This window comes from Thalassophryne amazonica, chromosome 8, assembly GCF_902500255.1.
Source record: "Thalassophryne amazonica chromosome 8, fThaAma1.1, whole genome shotgun sequence".
NCBI classification, from domain to species: Eukaryota; Metazoa; Chordata; class Actinopteri; order Batrachoidiformes; family Batrachoididae; genus Thalassophryne; species Thalassophryne amazonica.
The window spans coordinates 94,634,348-94,660,971 of NC_047110.1; the positions used below are offsets into that span (position 1 = coordinate 94,634,348).

Here is a 26,624-nt window from a genome sequence, read left to right on the forward strand (position 1 = left end):
GCCTGTATACGGGTTAACTGACTCATTCCACAGAGCCATCTGCTCTGTATGCAGAGGCAACTGATATCAAATTGTCTTTTCTTGGTCAAAAAAAAAGAAATGAAGCGCTGATGAGATGAGTGACATGAATGTGCTTTTGTGTTGTTATAATAACATTCTTGTGTGTGCGTGCGCGCCCGTCTTTGCTATCTCTGTAACAAAGGTGACAACATGAGAAAAGTGACTGAATGAATGTATTGTGCAAATACACTGAAAGCACAGATAGCCGTCTTGTACCTCGAGTTCTGGATGCTGAATGTGTTTGATGTACGTTTGAATCAAAAGTGCACATTCATGTTGTAACCATAAATCTGACTGAATGCACATTGTTATGTGGATGAGTGTTTTATTTACTGTTGATTTAACTGCAGTTGCATAGTCTTTACACTTCCTGACACTCATTGGTACATTCCTGCACTTTATGTGCTGGACTGGAAGCTAATTCATAAAGGCTGATATTGATTCACCTTGTCAGAAAGTTCTACCACCAGCACGTTCAGCGGTGGCGTGAGGATGATTAAAAGATCACAGCGTCATAATCAAAGCACGTTCCCTTCTGTTGATCCAGATAAACAGGATGGCCAGCCACCCAGAGAGAGTTTGATCATTTTCTTGGGTTGGCGTCATGTTGAAACATGCACATGTTTATTTCAGGCGCAACTGATGGTGAGTGCCAGAGGCCTGGAGCAATGTCTGTCTGAGTGCAGTGGTTCCAAGATGCCAATTTGACAATCATTATCTCGCTCTCATGTCAGCGTGATACAAAAATCCACAACCTGAATATAAAAAGTACTAATTTAGAACAAAGGATTAAATGTAATTGGACACTTGCACTCACCGGCCACTTTATTAGGTACACCTGTTCTATTGTTTGTTTTAATTTACTTTAACCTTTATTTAACCAAGTTGGTTCCATTGAGATTGAGATCTCTTTTTGCAAGGGAGACATGGACAATTATAAAGTTTCCAATTCACCAAACCTGCATGTCTTTAAATGTGGAAGCAAACCGGAGCACCTGGAGGAAACCCACACAAACATGGGTAGAACATGCAAACTCCACATAGAAACGCCACAGGTGGGGATCTATCCCATGACCTTCTTGCTGTGAGGCAATAGTACTAACCACTAATCCACCATGCTGCCAACACAAATAGCTAATCAGCCAATCACATGGCAGCAACTCAGTGCACGTGGTGAAGACGACTTGAAGTTAAAACCGAGCATCAACATTGCATTGACGTAGCATGGTTGTTGGTGCCAGACGGGCTGGACTGATTATTTCAGAAACTGCTGATCTACTGGGATTTTCACACAGAACCATCTCCAGGGTTTACAGAGAATGATCCAAAAAAGAGACGACAGCCAGTGAGCAGCAGCTGTGTGGACAAAAATGCCTTGTTGATGTCAGAGGAGAATGGGCAGACTAGTTGAATGGGTGGCTGAGTGACGCTATCATGTCAATATGGACCAACATCTCAGGAATGTTTCCAACTCTTGTTGAATCTGTGCCACAAAGAATTAAGGCAGTTCTGAAGGTGAAAGGAAGTCCAACCCAGCACCAGCAAGGTGTACCTAATAAAGTGGCATTTGAATGATTGTCTTGAGCCTGTAGCTATCACTAGCTAAGGTTTTTCCCTTCTCACTGATGATGTTCTACCAGTCTTCCACTGCAGCTGTCTTCAGTTTCTGCACTTCAACAAGTGTAGTTAACTGCTTTGGTTGAAAACTCTTCCACGTGATTGTTTTTGTAGTTTGCTTCTGTTCGCTGTCAATCTGCACTGTGCTTGAGATTTTAAAGATTTGACTGATTATTTGTAGATAGTATATCCCCAAATACTTCTGAATGTCTCTTGTCACTTTTGCCAGCAGTCAGAGCTTCAGTAAATACCACAAAACCACTGCTTGCTTGCAGCTGTACTTGCATACACATCACACTACCTGTGCTGCAGTCGTACTCACAAATTCTGAGCACTTCCTTCTCTGTTTTCCTCCTGTCATTGTGGTGTAAGTTGTTTGATGTCTCATCAGTTTGTAGGACATTGTCAGAGAATTGTGCACCTTTTTTTAAATTTTAGTGGCGTGTATGCAGTATCTTGGCAAAGATAAATGATAAATGGCCAAAAGGACAATTTAAAGAAACATGGTGTTTTACAGAGGACAAAACAGAGATAACATAACCCATGATTCTATTACCCTTTTGTATAGTATGCATATCTGACTATAAAGATATTCATATTTTAGTGTATGAGTTTCAAGTTAAATGCTACTTCTGTGTCAGTAACTCATAGAAAAAAATGTAAATGTGGAAGTTTTTTTTTTTTTTGCTGTATTGAAGGTATAGTAGGTTATCCTAGAAAATTCATTAAGATTTTCAAAATAAACTCAAAAAAGTCCAAGCCTCTTCCTTCTGACCTGTCTCCAAAGCCACGCTTCCAAAGCTCCAGAGCCTCATTGCCTGCTAGCAGGTACAGAGAGCTGGATATATTCTTCTTACAACTATAAAACATCAAAATAACCTGTATCACCACATGTCCCATTCAAAACTAATATACAACATGATTAACTGATCTGTCCAGCAGAAATATGGACATGCTTGCATCACTTTGCAGGTCTTTCTGGTCCACAGCACTGGGAAGCGGTGAGGTTGGGGGTGGAGGGGCTCTGGAAACACCAGCGAAGTGCAACTATGGGGCTGTTAGGTTCTTTAATGTGGTGAGTGATCTCAAAAAGAATTGGACACAGTTCACAAAATATTCCTCCATTTCTCTTTAGGCCAGTTGATGTGTTCTTTGGCAAATTGTAACCTCTTCTGCACATGTCTTTTATTTAACAGAGGGACTTTGCAGGGGATTCTTGCAAATAAATTAGCTTCACACAGGCGTCTTCTGTCACAGCACTTACAGGTAACTCCATACTGTCTTTGATCATCCTGGAGCTGATCAATGGGTGAGCCTTTGCCATTCTGGTTATTCTATCTTTTTTGATGGTTGTTTCCTATTTTCTTCCACGCGTCTCTGTTTTTTTTGTCCATTTTAAAGCATTGGAGATCATTGTAGATGAACAGCCTATAATTTTTTGCACCTGCGTATAAGTTTTCCCCTCTCCAATCAACTTTTTAATCAAACTACGCTGTTCTTCTGATCAATGTCTTGAATGTCCCATTTTCCTCAGGCTTTCAAAGAGAAAAGCATGTTCAACAGGTGCTGGCTTCATGCTTAAATAGGGTACACTTGATTCACACCTGTTTGTTCCACAAAATTGATGAACTCACTGACTGAATGCCACACTACTATTATTGTGAACACCCCCTTTTCTATTTATTTATTTTTTGTACTAATAGCCCAATTTCATAGCCTTAAGAGTGTGCATATCATGAATGCTTGGTCTTGTTGGATTTGTGAGAATCTACTGGTACCTTGTTTCCCATGTAACAATAAGAAATATACTCAAAACCTGGATTAATCTTTTTAGTCACATAGCACTACTATTATTCTGAACACTACTGTATATGTTGCACTAAAGTAGGTTAAGTAATGTTACAAAAGTGTGACAATAAAAAAAAACATTTAATTATGGTGAATTACCATTATTTGTTGATTTTTCAATTCAACAGATTTATAGACAACAGTACAATTAAAGGTGATAATGGTGTATGTCAACAGCATCATATGTTTTATTTTGTAAACTGAACAAAACTGGATGTGGTTTGTTAGCAAAGTATTACATTTATTTGTGAACTTTAAAATCAGTTTGGGGTTGTAATATACGAGGTCTATTAGAAAAGTATCCGACCTTATTATTTTTTCAAAAACCATATGGATTTGAATCACGTGTGATTACATCAGACATGCTTGAACCCTCGTGGGCATGCGAGAGTTTTTTCACGCCTGTCGGTTACGTCATTCGCCTGTGGGCAGGCTTTGAGTGAGGAGTCGTCCACCCGCTCGTCGATTTTTTTCATTGTTTAGGAATGGCTCAGAGACTGTTGCTTTGTTTGATAAAAATTTTTTCAAAACTGTAAGGCACAACTGAGTGGACACCATTCAATAAATTCAGCTGGTTTTCGGTAAAAATTTTAACGGCTGATGATAGATTTTGGTCTGGTAGTGTCGCTTTAAGGACGGTCCACGGCGCCTGACGGCGATCTGCGCTTCGAGGCGGCAGCGTCTCGCTGTTTCAAGTTGAAAACTTCCACATTTCAGGCTCTGTTGACGCAGTAAGTCGTCAGAGAACAGAGAACTTTCAGAAGAAGTCGGCATGAGGAGTTTATTCGGACATTCCATTGTTAACGGTCATTTTGTAATGAAAGAACGTGCGGGCAGAGTCGCATGTCGGGCTGGACCCGACCGCGGGGGGTCGCGGCAGGAAAAACACCTCCGTTGGAAATCTTAACGGGCAAGTTGGAACATGCCCAAGCTGTTAAACAATTTCTCAGTTACTCACTTGTTGAAAGCCACTAAAAGCCGCCTGAATTCTACAAATGGTTTTCAACACGGAGCTGTTTTTCCTGTCGCGGCGCACACAGATTTGCCTAATTTAAGGCTTAATTCACCCAGGACATCGTGAGAGAACAGAGAAGATTCAGAAGAGGCCGGCATGAGGAATTTATGCGGACATTCCACTGTTTAAGGACATTTTTTTAATGAAAGACGTGCGCGCAAATTCGCCGAGTCGTTTCCGTGACGACTCGGCGAATTTCGGCGAATTTGCGCGCACGTCTTTCATTAAAAAAATGTCCTTAAACAGTGGAATGTCCGCATAAATTCCTCATGCCGGCCTCTTCTGAATCTTCTCTGTTCTCTCACGATGTCCTGGGTGAATTAAGCCTTAAATTAGGATGTTTTAAGGTCGAAACAGGCCGACGACAGCGCCTGGAAGCGCTGCAGGACGTCCCGCTCCGTGGGAAGTCCTTACACTGACAGAAACACCCCATAATCTCTCATCAGCCGTTAAACTTTTCACAGAAAACCATCTTAATTTCTCGAATAGTGTCCACTCGGATATTCCTCACAGGTCCAGAAAAAATTTTGATAAAGCAACGCGCGCCGTCTCGAGCAGCGTGTGAAACAAAGGAATTCAGCCGAGAGGGCGGGACCACATCTCACTCAAGGCCTGCCCACAGGGAAATGACGTCACCGACACGCGTGAAAAAACTCACGCATGCGCACGAGGGTTCAAGCATAATTGGTGTAATTGCATGTCATTCAAATCCATATAGTTAAAAAAAATAAAATAAAAGGGTCGGTTTATTATCTAAGAGACCTTGTACACCATCAAATATAAAGAGGTTAGGACCAGTGGACCCTCCCCGAACAAAATAATCCAAGATGTTGGAATATGCTCCAAAACCGCTTATTTGTGTATAATTTTAATGTGTCTCTCATATATTTTGTAATCAGTTTGGGGTTCTATGCACTACCAAATAATATGAAGAGGTTAGAACCAGTGGACCCTCAATGAACAAAATAATCCAAGATGGTGAAATACACTCCAAAACATTTTATTTGTGTATAAAATTAATGTCTCTCATATATTTTGTCATCAGTTTGGGGTTGTAATATGCGTGAAGATCGCTCAGTGGTAGATGAAGGCACAAACCGGAAATGGCACAAAAAAAATTTGCCCATAGGGGAAAAAGCCACAAACCGGACAACATTGTCATAACAAGGCGTAAAAAGCCACAAACCGATTCTAGACAAAGCCACAAACCGGAAATAGCACAAAAAATCTGCCCATGACAGACGAACCCACAAAGTGGACAACAATGTCCTAAAAAGCTCCAAACTGATGGTAGATGAAAAGTCTGAAGGACCTAAATGACATGGTGAGATCCTGAAGAGCTTTGCTCATCATGTCCATGACATCCTATGGAGATGTAGCGTGCACACCCCGGGATTGCCCATCAAGCGACAAAGCAAACTGCGCATTCCCGCCATTTGTAGCTAATGTGACCATCGCATTATGCGCCAATGATTTGTTGCTGTCTGCAAAATGGGTGCTTTTTCCAGCCCTGCCACTTCCACAGGTGGCACTATTTTTCCATTATGTCAAAGCATTTCATTATTTGGTTGCTATAGACAAGGTTGGGTAGGATTACTTTGAAAGAATACATGTAGATTACATGTATGTATGTATGTACATACATTTGGATTACTTGTAATCTGATTACTTTTGGATTACATTTCAAAGTAATCCTACCCAACCTTGGCTATAGAGGTGTAAATAGAGCATGTCAAGCAATATAGCAAAAATACTTTAGGAAGGATCGACTATACTTTGAATATTTATTCAGCAAACGGTGGCTTAAGTTGCGCATCTGTTTATTTTGAAAAAGAGACCGGAAGTCTCCTCGGCTGCGTTTTCCGGCGCTTGACGGCGCTGTTTGTCACAGCTGGGAGCTGCTCAACTTGAGCAACAGCAGTGATTCGGAGGCTGCACCAGCAACTCGCTGCATGGATTCTTTGGGGTCGCGCTTTACTTGTAAGGTGAACTTTTACGTTTATACCCGCTTCGTGCAATGATGGCGCTGTGTTCTTGTGTGTGTCAGACGCGTCTGTGTGGTTTTTCTTGGTAACTTTGCTCCGTCGGTTAAATGTGTCCGTTGTGTCTGTGGCTGCCTCGTCTCCGTAGAAACCGCGGATAGCGGTTTAGTTTCGATGTGGGGTTGGTGAAAACAACGAATGATTTTGTTGGTGGAAATGTAAGTTTGTGCTGGGGTTTTGTTGCACTTTGTGACTAAGTAAGTCCCTTCGGCTGCTCCCTTGTTTTGCACTTGGGGTCGCCACAGCAAATCCAAGGTGGATCTACTTGTTGAATTGGCACAAGTTTTACGCCGGATGCCCTTCGTGACGCAACTCCACATTACATGGAGAAATGTGGCAGGGGTGGGATTTGAACTCGGAACCTTCTGAACTGAAACCAAGCGCATTGACCACTTGGCCACCACCCCTGCTGTGTCTCATAGTGGCTGCGTGGTGTTTTTCCAGAAGTTTTTGTTTTTGTTTTTTCTTCCACTGCAGGTTGTCCTCACAGCGATGCAGCGCCAAGTGCCCATGGTGGCAAAAAAAAAAACAAAACAAAAAACTAAAGTTCACACACTACCCGGGTGGACAGTGTGTCCCCACTCTGAGGACACGTGGACGTTTGTGGTCGCTAGTCTTATTTTGGAAAGTTGCTCTGAACTATTTCAGTTACAAGTCATAATAGAAAAAAAATGTGAAAACCGCAGTGTAAACATGCATCCTCCTTTTTTTTTTTTTCTTTATTGTGTTTTATCCTTGTAATATATTTTATTACCAAAATAAAAGTCAGTCAGTTGTTCCTGGAAAGTTAGTAGGATCTTAAGATATTATTATTTAGTCCTTTGCTATTGATACTCTACCACACAAAAATTGTGATTTGATATTAGTACAGTACCCATTCTTAATGAAGATAAGAAGTGGCCGTATTAATAATTACAAATTCTATTCTCGAAGTCAGCACTTCTTGGCGAAGTGGCCAATCTGAAGGCAAGACTTCATACTTCAGCTTCAGTACTTTTGTATGCTGTTGCGTTGAAATCAGCTGGTTTGGTTTTGTCTCTAGCTTGCTTCTGTCTGCCAGATGATCGCTATCATTGCCTGCAACGATGAGATTTATACACCAAGCTGACCTGAAATTAACCATTGTACATTGAATTGACTTTAATGACGAGTGACCCCTTTGAAAAGTGGCCAAATTACATGTATTTGTAGAGACTTTGGCAACGTTTTTGCAGACAAAAAATGGCCACTAGAGGGCGCTGGGGTAATGCCCAACCTCGAGAATTTATATCTAGCGCAGCCTTGTTATGGTTAGGGGTTATTGTTGGGGTTAGGATTAGTAGTTGTGGTTAACAGGTTTGGAATCTACTTATCACTAGCAAATATGTATGTAGCCTCATGATCACACGAACTATATTCTCCGTTTCGCAGTTGTGAATCTCGCACCATCTTGCGGTGCATGACTTACGCGAGAGGTCAGTTTCATCTGAGTTCCAGTTCAGGGCACAGTGTAAACAAATGTCATGAAGTATGGGCAACAGGACAACATCAGAGTACAGGACCATCTCAACTTGAATGCCGCAGTGCATTCTGGGAAGCGCAAGGGGCCGCCATGGGGATTATGGGAAACGGTAAAGTACTGAATTGACCAATGAGAGAAACATACCAATGTTATTTCACTATACGAATAAGTTGTTGCGTACTGAGATGGTATCCGTATCAGATTTATGTATTCACTATCTACGCATGCACAAAAAAACATTACGTTTATTCTGTACTGACTTTACCCTTTCTGTGTGCAGACCAAAATCAGGTTTACAAGCAGGTTATTTATTTATTATTTTCCATGAATTGAAACCAGCTCTGTCCTTTCCACACACAGAAAGGGTAAACTCAGTACAGAACAAACTCCCTGTTTTTCACACATGCGCGGATAGCGAATATACAAATCTGGTACTGGAGTAATCTCGGTACGTGACAACGGCTACATACAGATATCCACTGCCTTTAAACTACCTATTGTCACGGTTCATGCACAACCTTACCTGAACCTAACCTTAAGTTTTGAGCTTGATTGATCTTCTGCCTCCTCTACAGCTTCAATGCCGTTTATCTTGCAATAATTACTGCAGATTCTTATTGAATGCAGTGCAGTCGTGGTGGTTTGTTATTGGATGCTGTACAAAGTTGGTGGCATATGGTACCAGATCAGTAGCCATTAAGAATGAATTCTTCATCTAGTTGGATTCATCAACTGGATTTTGTGTGGGGTTGTGGAAACCAGCGGCTTATGTGAAGTTGTTGGTGAGGAAAGGTTTACTGAAATGCCTTTGTGGCCAATGTTGTGATCTTTGTGTAGACAGTGGATAACTTGGATGCAGTCTTTGTTTGTGGTTGTACTGGATAAAGACAAACATCTAGGCTTTCAGTGGCACCCTGGACCCAGCTATCAGAAGTTCTTCTTCTTCCTCCTCCTACTGGCTGTTCCTGTAAGAAGTCAGAACAGCAGATCGTCTGTTCTGTCGCCCTGTCCTCTGTATCTTTCTCTCGCACCAAACACCTGCATGTCCCCTCTCCGCACCTTCATAAAACTCCTCTTTGGCCTCCATCTACTCCTCTTTCCTAGTTTCTTCATCCTCGAGCTACTTCTCTTTATGTACCCTGGGTCACTGCTCTGCACATGTCCAAACCAGCTCATTCTCTCCTCTCTGACTTTGTCTTGATCCATATTACCCACGTTGAAGACTGCAGCATCTTCAGCTCTGCCTCCTGTCTTTTGTTAGCACCACTGTCTCTATGCTGTACAACACAGTAGGTCTCACTACTGTCTTGTAAACATTCCTGTTCACTCTTACAGGTATCAGTCTGTGCTGTCTTCTCCACCTCTCTACCACACTCTCCAATACTTTGGATAGTTTACCCCAAGTATTTAAACTACCTTCACCACCTTCCCCCTTATTCACACACGTACTTGGTCTTGTTCCTACTGTCTTTCATTCCCCTGCTCTCCAGAGAGTATTTCAACCTGCTCTCTACTTTCACTAGAGATCACAATGGCATCTGCAAATATGATACCCTATGGAGACTTGCGTTTGAGCTCATCTTACAAACTGTCTATCACCATTGCACACAAGAAAGGGCTTTGAGCCAGTTGATAAAAGACCTCTCCACCTCCACTGTGAATGCATCTATCATTCCTACTTTGCATCTCACCTCTGTCACACTGTCCTTGTATACATCCTGCACCACTGTCACATACTCCAGACTTCCTCATACAATGCCACAACTCTTCCCTTGGCACCCTGTCATACACGTTCTCTAAATCCACAAACACACAGTCCTTTTGACGTTCTCTATAATTCCCCATCAGCACTCTCAGAGCAAACATTGCATGTGTAGTGCTCTTTCTTGACATGAAACTATATTGCTGCTCAGAGATCTTCCCTCCCTTTCTAAGCCTAGCTTCTACTCTTTCCCATAACTTAATGCTGTGGCCAATCACCATAATGCCTCTGTAGTTACTGCGGTTCTGCACATAAATTTTTGATCTTCAAAATCAGGACTCCCCCCCCCCCCCCCCACTCCTCAAACATCCTCTCATGTTTCAAGATTTTATTCAACAGTCTGGCTTATAAACTCCACTGTCATCTAATTCAGTTGAATTTATTTCATTTATATAGCACCAAGTCACAACAATGTTGCCTCAAGGTGCTTCACACAAGTAACCCCAGAGCAAGCACACAGGTGACAGTGGTAAGGAAAAACTCTCTCTGAGGAAGAAACCTCAAGCAGACCAGACTCAAAGGGGTGACCCTCTGCTTGGGCCATGCTGTCGACAGAAATTACAAAACAATTCACAAAATGAATATACAGGAAATGTTGCCAGTGCACAGAACAGGAGGGTTTCAGAAGCAGACACCACACCCATCTCTGGATGGAGCCACACCACAGACAGAGAGAGAGAAAAAAAACAGAATCAAGCATCAGAAAGACAACAGATACAGTATAATTTGTCAGCATTAAGCAACAAGAAGAACAAAAGAAATACTAAGGTGATCACCGGCCACAAGCCCTAAGCTTCACTAAAAGACCCAGAATTTAGATAAAGTTGAGGCCGCGGCACGCTCCATTTCCTAATAAAATGAATTTAAAAGAGTAAAATGCATAGTAACATACTATGCCAGTATGCTAGCCATACAAAAGGGAAAATAAGTGTCTTAAGTCAGGACTTGAAAGTTTCTATAGAATCTGACTGTTTTATTGATGCAGGGAGATCATTCCACAGAACAGGGGCATGATAAGAGAAAGCTCTTTGACCTGCAGACTTCTTAGTCACCCTAGGGACACAAAGTAGTCCTGCACCCTGAGAATGCAAAGCTTGGGTCATCTTATAAATGTTTTCACACCTTCACTGCTTTGTCATCTTGACCAACTGCCTTTCCACTCTTGATCCTCTTGTTAGCTGTCCTTACTTCATCCTTAATCAGTTGCACTTTCTGTTTTTTTGCTGTCCATGTTATCCAGTCTTTTGTCCCTTTGTCTTCATTCATCAGCTCCTCAAACTACTGCCTCAACCTTCTCAGAACACTCTCTTTGCTTGACTGTTCCTTGGCTCAGAATTCCCTGGTGGCTGTAGCAGTGCATGTAATTTTCCATGAAATTTTGACTTCATGCACAAAAAACAAACAAAAACTATTATATGAAGAATAATTTACCTGTAAGGAGTTGAGAGATGAACTGGGGTTAGCTGAGCTGTGCATGGGTGGAAATGACTCGAGGAGTTCAAGAGCATTTGTGCTGAATGTCCCATGCAGAGATGCTGTGCTGCAAAGCTTCGCAAGGCCTGGTGCGCATGACTGCATGCAACTTTGTGTTCAGTTTTCTTACAGAGCACTAAAACAAACAAACAAAAAAATTAATCGCAGATATCAGTAAGAGTTCTGCCTGGATTCATGCAGATATGCACCTGGGGCTGCAGCAAAATGGCTCTTCTTGACTTGTGCTGGATGGTGAGGAGGACTCTCCTGCTCAAAATGCAGCCAGGTGAGAGTTTTTGGGAAAATCAACTGAGGTGCACTCAGCTAATGGTAAATTCCACATCCATTTTCTGTACTCACTTACTCCAATTAACGGTCATGGCGTGGCTGGAGCCTAACCCAGCAGTCATAGGGTGTGAAGCGGGGTACAACCTGGACAGGACACCAGTCTGTTGCAGGGCCATATATAGACAAACAAACACAGTCACACCCAGACGCGGTCAATTTAGAGTTTCCAATGCACCAAAAATGCTTGTCTTTGGCTGGGGGAGGAAGCAGGAGCATCTGGAGGGAACCCACACAGACACGGGGAGAACATGCAAACTACACACAGAAAGGACGGGAAGTGATCCCACGGCCTTCTTGCTGTGAGGCATCAGTGCTAACCACTAAGCCACCATGGTAAATTGCTAATTGTAAGTAAAATATAATTATGAATAATACTATTTGCTGTGTAACTGGCACTGCTTTTATGGAAAAAAAAATCTCCAGGTTTATGCTGGTAGTTTGCTGGGCCTATATAATGGTAGGGGAAAGTGTCAACCAGCAGAGGACAGAAGTTATGTGAGCATGGGCCACTCTGTATCTAATAGACAGGTGCCCAGTGACCAACTCTAGACCTGTATCCACTACATTGGTCAAGGGCAGTGAAAGCAGTTTGAAAACTAATGTCCATGTTTTGATGGTGGGAGGAAACTGTCTTGTTGGAAACTCACAAAGACACGGGTAGAACATACAAAGTCCACACAAAAGGACTGGGCATTGGTGGAATTGAGTGCTAACCACTGTTCCATTGTGCTGTCAAGAGATTCTAGAGACTAAACTGACAGGAACTGGAAAATACATTTTCAACAATGTAAGCAGGTTCTCAACTATGCTGCAGTTGTCAACTAAAAGTTTCCACTCCCTTCAGCTTTTTTGTGAATCTGGTTCTTGGGCTTCTATCAGAGCCCTCTGAGACTCAAAACCACATTAAGAAGGAAGCCGATCAAAAGGTTAAACAGTTGTAACCCATGACAGAGGGACTCTTATTGTCACCATGACTTTGATTCTGCTGTTGTACAGAGACTTCTTTCCCCTCGCCATCGACCACTCAAGTGTGTTATTCATTCCACCCTGGAAAATAGACTCCCCTTTAGTCTTGTTGGCCCCATCCGCTCTTCTTCTCAAGTCTTCCATTTATATATCTGACAACAAACCTGCCTTTAATTCTTTGGGATTATACAATTTTTGTGTCCTTTGCAGACATTGTGTGATCTTATAACCTGTGGGCTATGCTGCCTTCATCCAAAAGTATGACTTATCACAGTTATTGAATAGAAGTCCCATTGATCAAGCTAGTACAAATGTACTACTTACTATTTGTCTTACATTTTTTTCCTAGAAGGGTCTTGTGCTGCTATTTGCAGTACTCATCTGCTCAACAACAACAGAAAAGCTTTTGATGTGGGATGCTGTTGCTAGACCAGCTGGCTGCTCTCTTAACTACTTTCTGACAGTCTAATATACCTTCAAGCCAAGTGCAAGATAATCACCCATTGTCAAGGACACCAAGTTACTTAAACAGGCTCAAGACTTTGCAGTTTAAAATGATTTTTAAGGTTGTGCATCTCAAAGTACTCTGGATTACGAGGTGCACCTTGTTTGCTGATGAGTAATTGTTTATATCCTTCATTTCTTTTTAAAAACAGCTGGTGGGTGTGATGTTTGTTAATATAATACATTCACACGTATTTGTACCTTATGAATTGTATGCTGCCAGTATCAGACCACTCTACTGAAAAATCCTACAAAAAGGTGAGAATTGCTGCATCACCGAGCATTGCCACAAATTGGTATATTTCAATTAAATACTATAAATGCATAACATTTAATTTGCAGTGGCTTTGCTCAATTCAATTTCAATTTAATAAACTTGTAAAGCGCCAAATCACAACAAAAGTCATCTCAAGGTGCCTCACACAGAGCTCAAGGCTCTGATAATGAGGGAAACAAAATTATGAGACCAAAGCTTTACTATGTTGAAATCATAATGACTGCAAATCCCCCCTTCAAATCATGTAACCCCAGTACTGAATGTTGCTGTATTCACTTCTAGGAATTGAACCCCTCACACACACACCCACACCCACAGCAGTGGCTGTGGAGTAAAGATGCTCTGTCATACCCTTATTCCACAGAGCACCGTTCCTTCCTGAATAGCAAATTGGGGTGTGTTTTGAGACATCACAGTAACTGCTTGATCCATCTTTGGTCAGTCGAACAAACTACGTGTATGCAGTAGTTACGGTGATCATCGGCACCCATTTTGAAATCCTGGTGAAATGTTCAAGCTGTTCAAAAATTTCATCTCAGTTTGCTAAATCTGTGTCATTATGTAGTCATGTCTGCGTGTTCGGAGTATTGACAGTGTCAATCGTGTATGGAATGGAATCGGAATGGGGCATTATAATGGGTTGTGTCCATCCACTTGTGTTGTCACAAACACTCTTTGGCTTCTCCAGGATTCATTTTCGTAAAGGATACACAATCTCTGGGGTGCAAAATCTTTGGCAATCACTCTGTGACCCATTTGACCTTGTTAAAAGTAGGCAACTGTGATAACCTTGCTGCCCTTAACAACTCAAAGGTTCTGTATCAGCTACACATTCTCTGTGGAACAAAATCTTGGATGAGTTTGCACGTGTGTATGCAGTGATCCTTGTGACGTAGTATGTTTTAAAAAAATACTTGTCTTTTAATGTGTTTGTTGTAGGGCTGGGCGATATGACTTAAAATTCATATCACGATATAAATTGAATCCCTTCACAGTAACGGTATATATCATGATATGAACTTAAGTGTAAAAGTTATAATGGAAGTGTTTCTGAATGGGTCATATAGTCCCTTTGCAAAGGCCAAATGTGTACAGTGAAACGGTTATATTGTATATATCGCCCACTCCTAGTTTGTTGATGCTTGACTATTTTAACATATGATTTAACCTTGTTTTTGTTGTTAGTTTTGGTGTTGCTTTGTTTAACCTTTATGCACCATGAAACATAGTATTCCCTGGACAGGTAAATGGACTGCATTTCTGTAGCACTTTTCCATCTGCATCAGATACTCAAAGCGCTTTACAATTATGCCTCGCATTCACCCATTCATACAAACATACTCACACATCGATGTTGGGGTGCTGCCATGCAAGGTGCTCAATGCACACTGGGAGCAACTAGGGATTAAGGACCTCGCCCAAGGATACTTAGTGATTTTCCTGTCAGGATGGGGTTTGAACCGAGGATCCTCTGGTCTCAAGCACAATGCTTAACCACTAGACCATCAATCGCCATGAGGTACTGGATTTGTACTTGCCCACATACCACCCACTATGCATTTTGTAATTTGTGTTACTGGCTTTTTGACTGAATCCATGCTGATTCCATTTCCTTTGTCTCTGTGTGAACTCCTATTTAGCAGAAGTTCATTTCTCAGAGCTCCATACTGATTTTTTTTTTTCTTTTCTTTTTTGTTGTCTTTCAAACCATTTGGGCTTGAACATTAACTGTTGAAGTGAACACGTCCCTCAAGCGCTAATCGTTATAAAAATGGCAAGCTCATTTGTTAGAACAAAATGGGGGAGAGGAATGGTGATGGCAAAAGAAAAGTGTTTTCTTTTCCTTCTTGTCGACCATTAACCACTAGTCAAAATCAGCAGAACATCTGCTCCCAGACTGGGAGATTGGTGCAACATTACTGGATCACAATAAGTCACAAACACCAGGGGAGAAGGCTGAATATTAATCAGCCTGTCTGGCTCCTGGATCTTTCACTGACGGGAAGCAGATGAGCTAATTTTATTTTTTTCACTTATTTATTTATTTTCCTTGTTCCGCCCACCAAAGCTCTCTGCAGGCTGCCGGGTCAAAGTTCAAACCGCTTCCCTGTAATAGTGATCCACAGCCGGCTGGGACCAACAGAAAGACTGCTAATGGGCAAATTCTAAATGAAAAAAATGACAGCTACTACACCACCAAGGAATGTAGCCTTTGTGACACAGTCCCAGCTTTTGCATTTTGCAGCTTTTGCATGGTTATTTTTTTCTTTCTTAGTTTTGCTCATCTGTTTGTTTCTTTTTAATGCATAATATTTTTTAAGAACCCTACTTATGATCTTTATATGACAGTTAATAGACACTGGAACACAGCAGGAATCATAAATTGGCATCGGGTAATGTTAACTTGTGAGGGTGTGGCTTCCAGTCACACTGAGTACTGTCCTATTGCTCTGACTTGCGATGAAACCACTTAATTCTGCATCGAGCACAGGACGCAAACAAAAATTAAACATGTTTAATTTTCCAAGTCCGATTTGCTTCGTCCTTTGCACCCCTCATGCTATTGTGGTGCCAAGCTGCATCGTCTTGGCACTGAGTTGCTTCTGCACGGCGTCGTCATAACAACACACAACACACCTGGGAGCAGCCCTGGTGTGAAAGGGGCTGAAGCAACTCGAAGCAGGTCCGGTGTGGTTATGACAGAGTTTGAGGGAAGAGCAGTAGCAGCAGCAAGCGGCAGACAGGTTTTTTTTTTTTTTCTCTCAAGTGCACGCGCGAACAAATCGTCACAGCAACTTGCTCTGTGTGTGCGAGTCATAAAATGCAGGGAAGACGAAGACAACACACTGGAAATTGTTTTTTTTTCCTTATTTATTCCTTTATTGGTTCATTCTGCTGGTGCTTATAGTTGATAAAACTTGGACAGTTACTTGCACCAGTACTAGTGCAGTATAAAATTATGTGCACCGCTCAAATGATACGTGCACAAACTAGCACATGTATGTACTATTTCGAGCCCTGGCTTGGCGTATTCAGAGGGTTTGGATAATATCACCCGGAGTGACATAAAACCAAATTAGCAGCAGCAGGACTGGCATCTTGTCCGTACCAACTCAAAGCTGGATGATGGAAAAATTATCCTAAACAATGTTCAATATCCTGATATTTATTCCTACCTCATAGACACACCAGGTATTTTTGTATTTTATATCATTTGTCATGTATGCATTGTGAATTGCTGGTCTGCCCCAGGAGGAGCCATGCTGCTGATTGCTTTCCCCCAAAGTAACGCATGATACTGATCGATGTCATGATGGATTTTAATTTTCTTTCTGGCTTTGGTGGTGCGACCCACTGCTTCGCTTTGCCCAGGCATTAAAAAAAACGGCGAAGATGAAAATACTTGCATCAACTTACACTGTCCGCTACTGTTTTTTTACAGTACAAGCTAGCCAGCGTTGCTAAGCACATTGCTAAGAGTGCCCGGATGTGCGACAGAGTCAATAGAAAGAGTATTACATTGCTTCGAAAACGTGCACTGTGACTCTGTCATGAAGCAGCAGGAAGGACTTTGTTCAGTCAGCTGACACCACTTTTTTTTGGTGACTCAGATTTTGTTTGGTTTAATTTGTCCAATTCCGATCAATCAAAAAGATGCCTTGATTGGGCTGACACTGGTCGTATCCAGTCAGATCGAGACATCCCTTCTAGTTCATGCATGCTAAATGTCTTTTCAGGAAAAAAGCACCATTTTTTCCAGAATCTGCTATTGATGGCAACATAAACTGCTCACTGACATTTTCTAATTTCATAGAATGCCTTTAATCACAGATAAACAATCAAAACTGGGTAATCAATGGAGCATTGAGATATTTCAGTTTCTGTAGTCCAGTTTTGTTGCCCAAGAAATTGACCATTCTACAGAGTGAGGGTGGGGTTGCTTCAGGCATGCAGAATTTTTGAAATTTTATATGTACTCATGGACCAGACATATGGGCAAATTGGAAACTCATCAGTCTGTAATAGTATCTTTTAAAAAAGTTATTGTCATGTTCAAATACCTCACTTTATTTATGAAATATGTACAGTATGTTAGATAAGACTGTGATAGACTGGTGTCCTGTCCATGGTGTACCCCGCCTCTTTCCCTATGACTGCTGGGATAGGCTCCAGGCCCCCCTTGACCCTTACTTTGTGTAAGCTGGCCAGAAAATGAATGAATGAATGAATGAATGTTAGGTAAGAGAGGAATTTACATGGTCACACCTAATTCTTTGTGTGGCAGCCTGAGCAGATATTGTTGCATATTAAGTCTTCATGGTATGATCTGCGTGGCCGTGATTCTGTCAGGTTTGGAATCCTTTTGGGAAACTTCTGGCTAACTTGTTCGTGAGACAGACGGGAGGAAAACATTCCCTTCAGTCATCGGGGTTATCCGTTTTCTTTTAGTATTCAGTCTGATTGAAGACATAAATATTCCCCATCTTCTTCTCAGTCTGGCATGAAATCGCTCAGTGCCAAAGTGTGTGGGTGTGTTGGCACCGGTTCAGTTCTCTCGTGGCTTGCTTGGCCAACTGCTTTTCTCTTTAATCTCAGTTTGATGCTGTGTTTTCATCATTCAAACTTAATGCAGTGTGGCTCAATTGGTGGGACTTGATAGCTGCTTTACTGGCCTTTTTTGAAAGTCCCCCCCCCCATCTGTAACTCTAAACGTGAGTACAAGTACAATCGATGTGGTGTAAATGGTGGTTGTGTAAGCTGGTTATTGTGCTTTATCAAGCTATTCTTTGAATGTGCATGACTTCATTTGGTAACTTTGTTTTTTAAAAGACATGAAGTCACTTCTTATTACAGCAGCAGTGGAATCGGAGTTGGACTGACAGTATATAGAAAACTGTTTAACAGGTGTTTTGACTCATACAGAGTGCAGCACAACGGGGGGGGGGGGGGGGGATTAATGGCTGTACAGAACACCTCCAGGTATGATCGTCACTGCCTTAACGCTTCTGCACTGATCCGATCTGTGCCAAAATGACTATTGATTTCCCCATTAATGGTGCAGTTGTGGTCTGGTGTTATTTGTTTGGTGGAATTTAAAAAAATACTTTGTTCTAGCAGGGCTTCTGTGCCATTGCAGATGGAGAATGAACAAATTTTTCACTGTTCATGAGGAGTGAGAATCTTTATACCCCCGTCACACTAGAGCACAAATTGCACGAATGCTGTATGAATGACATTCGAACGACATTGGTGCTGCATTCAAATTGCACTCGAATGCCTCATACAGAATTCCTACAGCAGTCCGCACATTCGTGTGTTGCGCGTGCTGGAGAACATCCGAATGGTGGTGGAGTCAGTTGTACCGCATTCGTACTGCCGTAGGAATGGACATTTGAACGTCATTCATGCAATTCGACCTGCAGTTTAACTGCATTCGACCTATATCACTAATTGCACAAATGCTGTACGACTTGACATTTGAACAACATTCGTGCAAGTCGTGCTGCAGTCGAGTTGCATTCAAATTGTTCAGACAGCATTTGTGTGGCACTTAGGGAAATACGCCAATTTGGCAGGCCAGCACGAATGTAGAGAACAGGTCCACTTCTGTTGTGCTGCATTTGAACTGGGGAATATTCGTATGGTGGTTGAACTGCTATGTGACTGCTAGCTTGCACGGCATAAGAACTGACATCTGAAATGGTAACCCACCAGCATTCTGTCGGCACATCCTTATTGTGCCCCCGATGAGCCAAACTCCCGCTTGCCTAATGGCCCTGTCACATGGCACACGACAATTCCTGAATGAAGGGAAAAAGTAAAAAATGTTTACAATTCGTTGAGAAAAGGTGGATGAAAGAGCTTTTATCACCGAACAGTCTGCAAAGCAAGAGCGCAAAAGGGACGAAAGAGGAACTTAACAAAACCGAAGCTCACGATCTCAACGAAACGCGCCTGGAGCCAATGCTGGAGCAGAGCATGTCTGCTCCAGCACTCAGCACTGGAACGGAGCTCATAGCGCCTGAGTCCTGGAGAAACTGCAAACAGAATCTGTGGAGATATCGATGGACCACCTGCTCTGGTTCCTTGTCCAGAACAAAAGAGGGATCATCTCCATCATCATCAGAATCCACACTGTCTGTCGACACTCTGCGCGCTCCGTCGTGCTCCAATTTAAAAAAAAAAAAAAAAAAAAAAAAAAAAAAAAAAAAAAAAAAAGGTTCTGTGGTCACTGCTGTATCACAGTATTATGTTCTAAGACATATATTGATTTATAGCAGAAAACTGTCAAAAGGGAGAATAAATATAAGTGTAAAGATGATTGAATATATCAGAGCAGTAAATTAATCAGTGTGTGTGAATGTGCGCATTGACTCGTGTGGTTATTTCCACCAGCTGATCACTGATCCACAACGTGAATTCTTCCTTCCAGAACAGCTCTTTATATAATCATTTTGATTCTGTTGCCTGTTGCCACATGTACAGAAGGACTGGATTGTCATTCCTACACTCATATTGTTATATTTAATACAAAATAATAAGCGCACGCAGGAGCTCCTCCTGCCGCTGATGCTGCATTCAAGTACCGTCGGAAATTACACAACTTTTTTGTTGTTTCAAATTCAACAGTTGCTTGTGGCAAAATAATTAATTATATCCACACAAAAGATTAATTCTGGCCTATGTAATGTGCCTGAGCCCATTGAAGCTGCCCCCCCCACACAGATAAAAAAAAAATCCAAGCAAGCAGGCTGAGTTTGCCCTGTAATTTCCGACGGTACATGAATGCAGCAGCAGCCTCAGCGCTCACAAACCGGCTTCTGCGCTGTGTGAAAACGTTCAGCTGCTCCAACGAAGTCAAATTAAACAATAACGTTACAAAAACTACACAAACGATTAAAAAACGTCAAGAACGACAGCAAAACGAAACACAGACGAACTGAGGTTTTCGTTGCCCTTCGTTCAAATTTTTCAACAGTTTAAAAATCCTGACGAAGCGCCCGCTGCAGGAGCAAAGCTGCGCGAAGGTTAAACGATGTCAATGACAGTCAACGAAAGTCCCGATTTCTTGTTTTGTCAGGGCTTCGTCACCCTTCGTTAAGTGCCGTGTGACTGGGCCATAAAGGTCCTTAGTGATTTTCTCATGACTGGAATTTGAACAGAGCATCCTGTGGTCACAATCCCACCACTTTAATCACTTGACCATCAACTCAATACCTCATGTCAAACTATGACACTCAAGACCATAACGATGTTGAGAAATTTTATGTTGGAGAATAGTCACACCCACATCATCCTATGTTGCATCAAGGATGTTTCTCTTAAACTGGTTGTCACTCATGGCTCATTTTCAACTGCTTATCCAGGACCAGGTCACAGGGACAACAGCTCCAGCAGGGGACCCCAAACTTCCCTTTCCCGGGCCACATTAACCACCTCTGACTGGGGAGTACTGACACATTCCCAGGCCAGTGTGGAGATTATAGTCTCTCTGCCTAGTCCTGGGTTTTCCTTGGGGTTTCATCCCATCTAGACGTGTCTGGAGCACCTCCCTCGGGAGGCACCCAGGGGGCATCATTACCAGATGCCCGAATCACCTCAGCTGCTGGTTCGTTTCAACACAAAGCAGTGGCTCTACTCCGAGAGCCTCGTGGATGGCCGAGCTTCTCACCTTATCTCTAAGGGAGACATCAGCCACCCACTTGAGGAAACCCATTTCAGCCACTTGTACCCACTTTCTAGTTCTTTTGGTCATGTCCATGGGTGTGAGCAGGAACAAGGATATACCAGTAGGTCACGAGCTTCCCCTTTTGGTTCAGCTCCCAATTTGTCACAACAGTAAGGTAGAGCGAATGCAACACCGTTCCTGCTGAACCAATTGTCCAGCCAATCTCGTGCTCTGTTGTCCCCTCACTCGTGAACAAGACCCCAAGGTACTTAAACTCCTTCACTTGAGGCAAGACCTCATTTCTTACCAGGAGTAGGCAATCCATCGGTTTCCTGCTGAGAACCATGGCCTCAGATTTAGAGGTGCTGATCTTCATCTCGGCCGCTTCACACTCAGCTGTGAACCAATCCAGTGAGTGCTGGAGGTCACAGGCTGATGATGCTAACAGTACCACATCATCTGCAGAACGCAGTGATGAGACCTTGAGCCTACCATACTGAAGACCCTTCTATCCCCCGACTATGCCTCGATATCCTGTCCGTGAATATCGCAAACAGGATTGGTGACAAGGTGCAGCCCTGGTGTGGCCAACCCCCACTGGAAACGAGTCTGACTTACTGCAGAGAACTGGAACACAGCTCTTGCTTTGTGAGTACAGAGATTGGATGGCCCTGAGAAGGGACCTCCGCACTCCATACTCCCACAGCACCTCTCACAGTATCTCCCTGGGTACTCGATCATATGCCTTCTCCAAGTCCACAAAGTGCATATAGAATGGATGGGCATACTCCCAGGCCGCCTCCAGAACCCTTGTGAGAGTGAAGAGCTGGCCAGTTATTCCACGGCTAGGCCGAAACCTGCATTGTTGCTCCTCAATCTGAGGTTTGACTAACCCTCCTTTCTAGCACCCTGGAGTAGACTTTACCATGGAGGCTGAGTAGTGTGATGCCCCTGTAATTGGCACACACTCTCCAGTCCCCCTTCTTAAATATGGGGACCACCACCCCAGTTTGCCACTCTTTAGGCACTGTCCCAGACCTCAACACAGTATTGAAGAGACATCTCATCCAAGACCGTCCCTCCACACCTTCAGCATTTCTGGACAAATCTTATCAATCCTTGGGTCCTTGCCACTACAGAGTTGTATGACTACCTCAGTGACTTCCACCAGGGCACTTAATGATGATCCCACATAAGCTTCCAGCTCTGCCCCTATTACAGAGGGTGCTCCAGTTGGATCCAGGAGTTCCTCAAAGTGTTCCTTCCAGCACCCAATTACCTTGTCAGTTGAGGACATTTTAACTCAGCTAAAATGATCTCAAATGCTTTAAAATGGCAACCAAAACCATAAGGATGTGTAAAAAAACAGAAAATCACTATTCATATGGATCGAATACTAGCCACAATGGAAAAGACTCGGCCAATGATCAGCTCCAGGGTGACCAAAGAAGGTCTAAAGTGACCTGTGAGTATTGTAACAATTAGAAGACACCTACGTGAAGCCAAGCTATGGGCAAGAACTCCCCAAAAAGTCCCATTGTTGAAAAAAATGACATGGTCATATTTGCCAAACAACACATTGACTGGCCTAAAAAGAAATGGCTCAGCAGTTTGTGGACTGATGAAAGCAAGATGTGGTTAATGTTGTATGTATTTATTCAGTTGTCCTGTTCTCTGTGTTGTTACCCCTCTGGGGTCTGAGGGCATTTTTTGGACAGTTCACTCGCCTGGCATAAATGTTTTATTATTGCTGGACGAGAGCGTGAGAGCCTGCCCGCACATATGCGTTGTTCATGTTGTTGATGGCAAAACATATGTCCTCCAGCAGAGTTGGATGGATGGATGGATGAGATTTATTGCCATTACACGAGTGCAACAACGAGATTACGTCCACACTCCAATTACCACAGACAAGATACAGCAATTAATCCACAATTATTACTTGTTTACCATAATAATGGCACACATCAGAATAAAAGACAACACATATACATTTGACATTGTTTATGCGCACTAAACTTTGAAACAGTCCGTTTTCCAAATTGAGGCGACGTGAGTGTAGGGTGGCCGCAGCAACATATGGTTGTACCGCCACCAGCTTGGGGGGGAATGGGGAGCTACAGCAGCTAAAACTGCACAGCACCCTGGAGGGGGAAGGGAGTGGCATGAGTGGGAGCCGGGATGGGGACAGGAGGGGTTGGAGGGGGTGGGAGCATGCTTTCAGTCTCTGCCCATGTGTGAGTGGCAAATGAGTCAGTTTCTGTCCGTGTGCTGGAGTTGGAGAAAATAAGAAAGAAGGCAGCCGAATGGTTCACCAAGGCCATGGAGGAAAACAATGGGGCATTTTGTCCTTCAGAGGCTGATAAGCCTGCCATGTTTATGGTTGAGCAGTGAAAAACACCTTTTCAGCTCACATGAACAACCAGATCCAATTTATGAGTATTCTCTGGTCTCCGACATCTTCCTTTGCAAGGCGTGCATTTGCTCCGAGAGTTATGGGTACAGAGCAATCAGCTGTTCCAGCTGTGCACTGCGCTGGACAGCAATCGCACTCTGGGACCCTCAGCCACATCTGACAATGTTGGATGATAGCGTGCGTGTGTGTGTGTGGGGGGGGGGCATACCGCACACTTACATGCTATTTGTGTGTGTGTGTGTGGGGGGGGGGGGGGGGGGTTCGGCACAGTCACACCCATGTGTGTTGTTTTGTATTGGCACACTTGTGTGGCACTTAGACAATTTTCACAAGGCAGTTCGAATGTGGTCATCTGCACTCTATCGTGCTGGGAGTGTGAATAGCCCTGCCTTTTCTAAGTGCCCAGCGAGTGGTGTTGGATGTTAGTGTCTGGCACCTGGAACTTGGATGACCCTCTGAGGGGGGGGGGGGGGGGGGGGGGTTGAACGGGCACTCCCTCTCTTTCGGCTGCTGGTGTGCGTGAATGGTTGTGGCGACAGCTGTACGGGGCGTTTGAGGTGGCTCCAGTTTTTCACAAGTTGTATGTGATTCCTCCTTCGTGCACCTAGTAATGACCTTGTCACTTGGTTTGGTTTGTGTAAGTCCCCATTAATGAGAAGTACTCCGCTGACATTTTAACAAGACTGCTAAGCCACAGATGAAGTCCAGATGAGGCAACTATTAGCCCTGGAGTGGAGATAACTGGTTTGGCTATAGACATTTTCCCAGGGTGATAAGGGCTCATACAGATGTCTGCAGTACATATTCACACAGTCCCCCTCTGAATGCTTCTTTCTCATAAATAAATGTGAGATGCCTCATCAAGTACATAGTGTAGAGATAATATAGAGTGAGCAAATCTTAAGTGGTACCTAAATTATGCATCACCTTGCTCACACCTAAGATTTTTTTTCGGGTAATGGAAATACCATTTGTAAAATGTGCAAAAGAGATGGCGATTGTGCTTTTTTGCACCACTTCTCTCCCCCCTCCCCTTTGAAGCTCAGCTCTATGAATGAGGAAAACGGCATATTATAAAGACACCACAGTATTCTCTTTCATGTAGAAGGCTGAAAGGGATGCTATTGAGTGTTCGGGGGACCTTTGATATGTGATATGTAAGATGCTCCCTGTCCTGTGAAAGGATTAGGCTTATGATTTGAGTCGATGTGTGTAACTTCTTTGATGCTGGGTTCTGCCAGACCAGTGTCTTTTTGTTGAAAACGTTTTGTACAGCAGGCTTATGGGATTGACATTGACAGCTCCCAGACTGTCCCTGCAGCTTATGTGTAAAAAGGTACCTGCTCATGTACACATACACTGTTGCATGCAAGTGAATAGTCGGAATGGCATCTCAAAACAGTTGGCAGTAAAAGATGTTCAATTCAGGGATGAAAATCACCCACCAATTGGCAGTTTCCCGACTTTTGGTCATCTGTCGATATCCTTTCAAATCCAGTGAGGAAAAAATTGAGGTGTGATGTGTTTGACAGTTATCACAGTGGCCACCAGGTGTCCTTCTTACTGAACAGCGTTGGTGTGCCCAAGGCTTGCTGGTAGTAGGTAGAAGAACTGCTAATAATAGCTAAGCACCTCATCCCGCAGTTTGTTTGTGTCCATAAAATGTAAATAAAGCCAGTTAACAAAACAAAGGTGGGTAGTTCATGAAGGGCAGGGGTACCCTAAGCGGTAAAACCTTTACTTTTCCTGAAAAACATCTCTCGTGCAAGAACTGCGTATTATGTGATGCATAATGGTGGCACGTGAAAAAAGTTTAAAAGTTTGAACAGTTTTTTGTGTGTGAATGTGAGGAAAATAGGCATGGGTCAGTATGAGATTTAGATGGTATGATAACTGTGGGCAAAAATACCGCGGCTTCACTGTATTATGTATAGCTTTAAAATGTGCTTTAGCAATATTATGGCTATTTGCATATGAAGCGCGTGTGATTCAGGCGCACCAATTGACGCAATGTCTACCGCTACGGGCACAAAACCACTGATAACTTTAGAGAAAATACCAAAATGATAGTCTCTCTTTTAGACATGTAGCATCTGCCCCGTGGGAAACATGACTTACCTGCTTAGGGAGAAATGTGGCTGGAATAAGGTCTGGAACACCAGATGCTCAATATTGGCCCAGCTTCACTAACAAAGTGCTTGGAATAGATGTTTTTGTCCTTCTTTACATGTTTGTGGGAGAAATTTGGTCAACCACAAGCACAACTCGAGTCCACCGCTAGTACTTCTCAGTGGTTTCAAAGATGGGTTAAAGTTGACTCCTTCCATGTAATCCTTAGCAGGTATCTTGAATCGCTCTGCGTCCGACACAGGCCATAGCTACGGTGCTTTGTTGCTACCATTTTTGGTTTGAAGGGCTATTCCGTGGAAAAGAAAACGAAAAAGCTGACTTGGTCCTTTCAGACAAAGGGAAAACTTCAGTGCAGGCTTCACCTCCATCATCCATGATGCGGAGCTAGCTAACGTTAGCTGCCTGTTTATCAATCAATCAATCAACTTTTTTCTTATATAGCGCCAAATCACAACAAACAGTTGCCCCAAGGCGCTCCATATTGTAAGGCAAGGCCATACAATAATTATGAAAAACCCCAACGGTCAAAACGACCCCCTATGAGCAAGCACTTGGCAACAGTGGGAAGGAAAAACTCCCTTTTAACAGGAAGAAACCTCCAGCAGAACCAGGCTCAGGGAGGGGCAGTCTTCTGCTGAGACTGGTTGGGGCTGAGGGAAAAAACCAGGAAAAAGACATGCCGTGAAGGGGGGCAGAGATCGATCACTAATGATTAAATGCAGAGTGATGCATACGGAGCAAAAAGAGAAAGAAACAGTGCATCATGGGAACCCCCCCCACAATCTACGTCTAAAGCAGCATAACCAAGGGATGGTCCAGGGTCACCCGATCCAGCCCTAACTATAAGCCTTAGCGAAAAGGAAAGTTTTAAGCCTAATCTTAAAAGTAGAGAGGGTATCTGTCTCCCTGATCTGAATTGGGAGCTGGTTCCACAGGAGAGGAGCCTGAAAGCTGAAGGCTCTGCCTCCCATTCTACTCTTACAAACCCTAGGAACT

At 43.0% G+C, this 26,624-nt stretch overlaps 1 protein-coding gene across 2 annotated transcripts in view; it reads left to right on the top strand.

Moving 5' to 3' along the window:
- Positions 1–6,438: 6,438 nt before the first annotated feature.
- slc45a3 (solute carrier family 45 member 3) overlaps positions 6,439–26,624 on the top strand; it is a 125,629-nt gene continuing 105,443 nt past the window's right edge. The window contains exon 1 of one of the 2 annotated variants that reach the window (XM_034177016.1): positions 6,439–6,525. The gene's annotated coding sequence lies outside the window, so the exon portion shown is untranslated. The remainder of the gene's footprint in view (positions 6,526–26,624) is intronic. The other variant, XM_034177017.1, reaches the window with a different exon arrangement.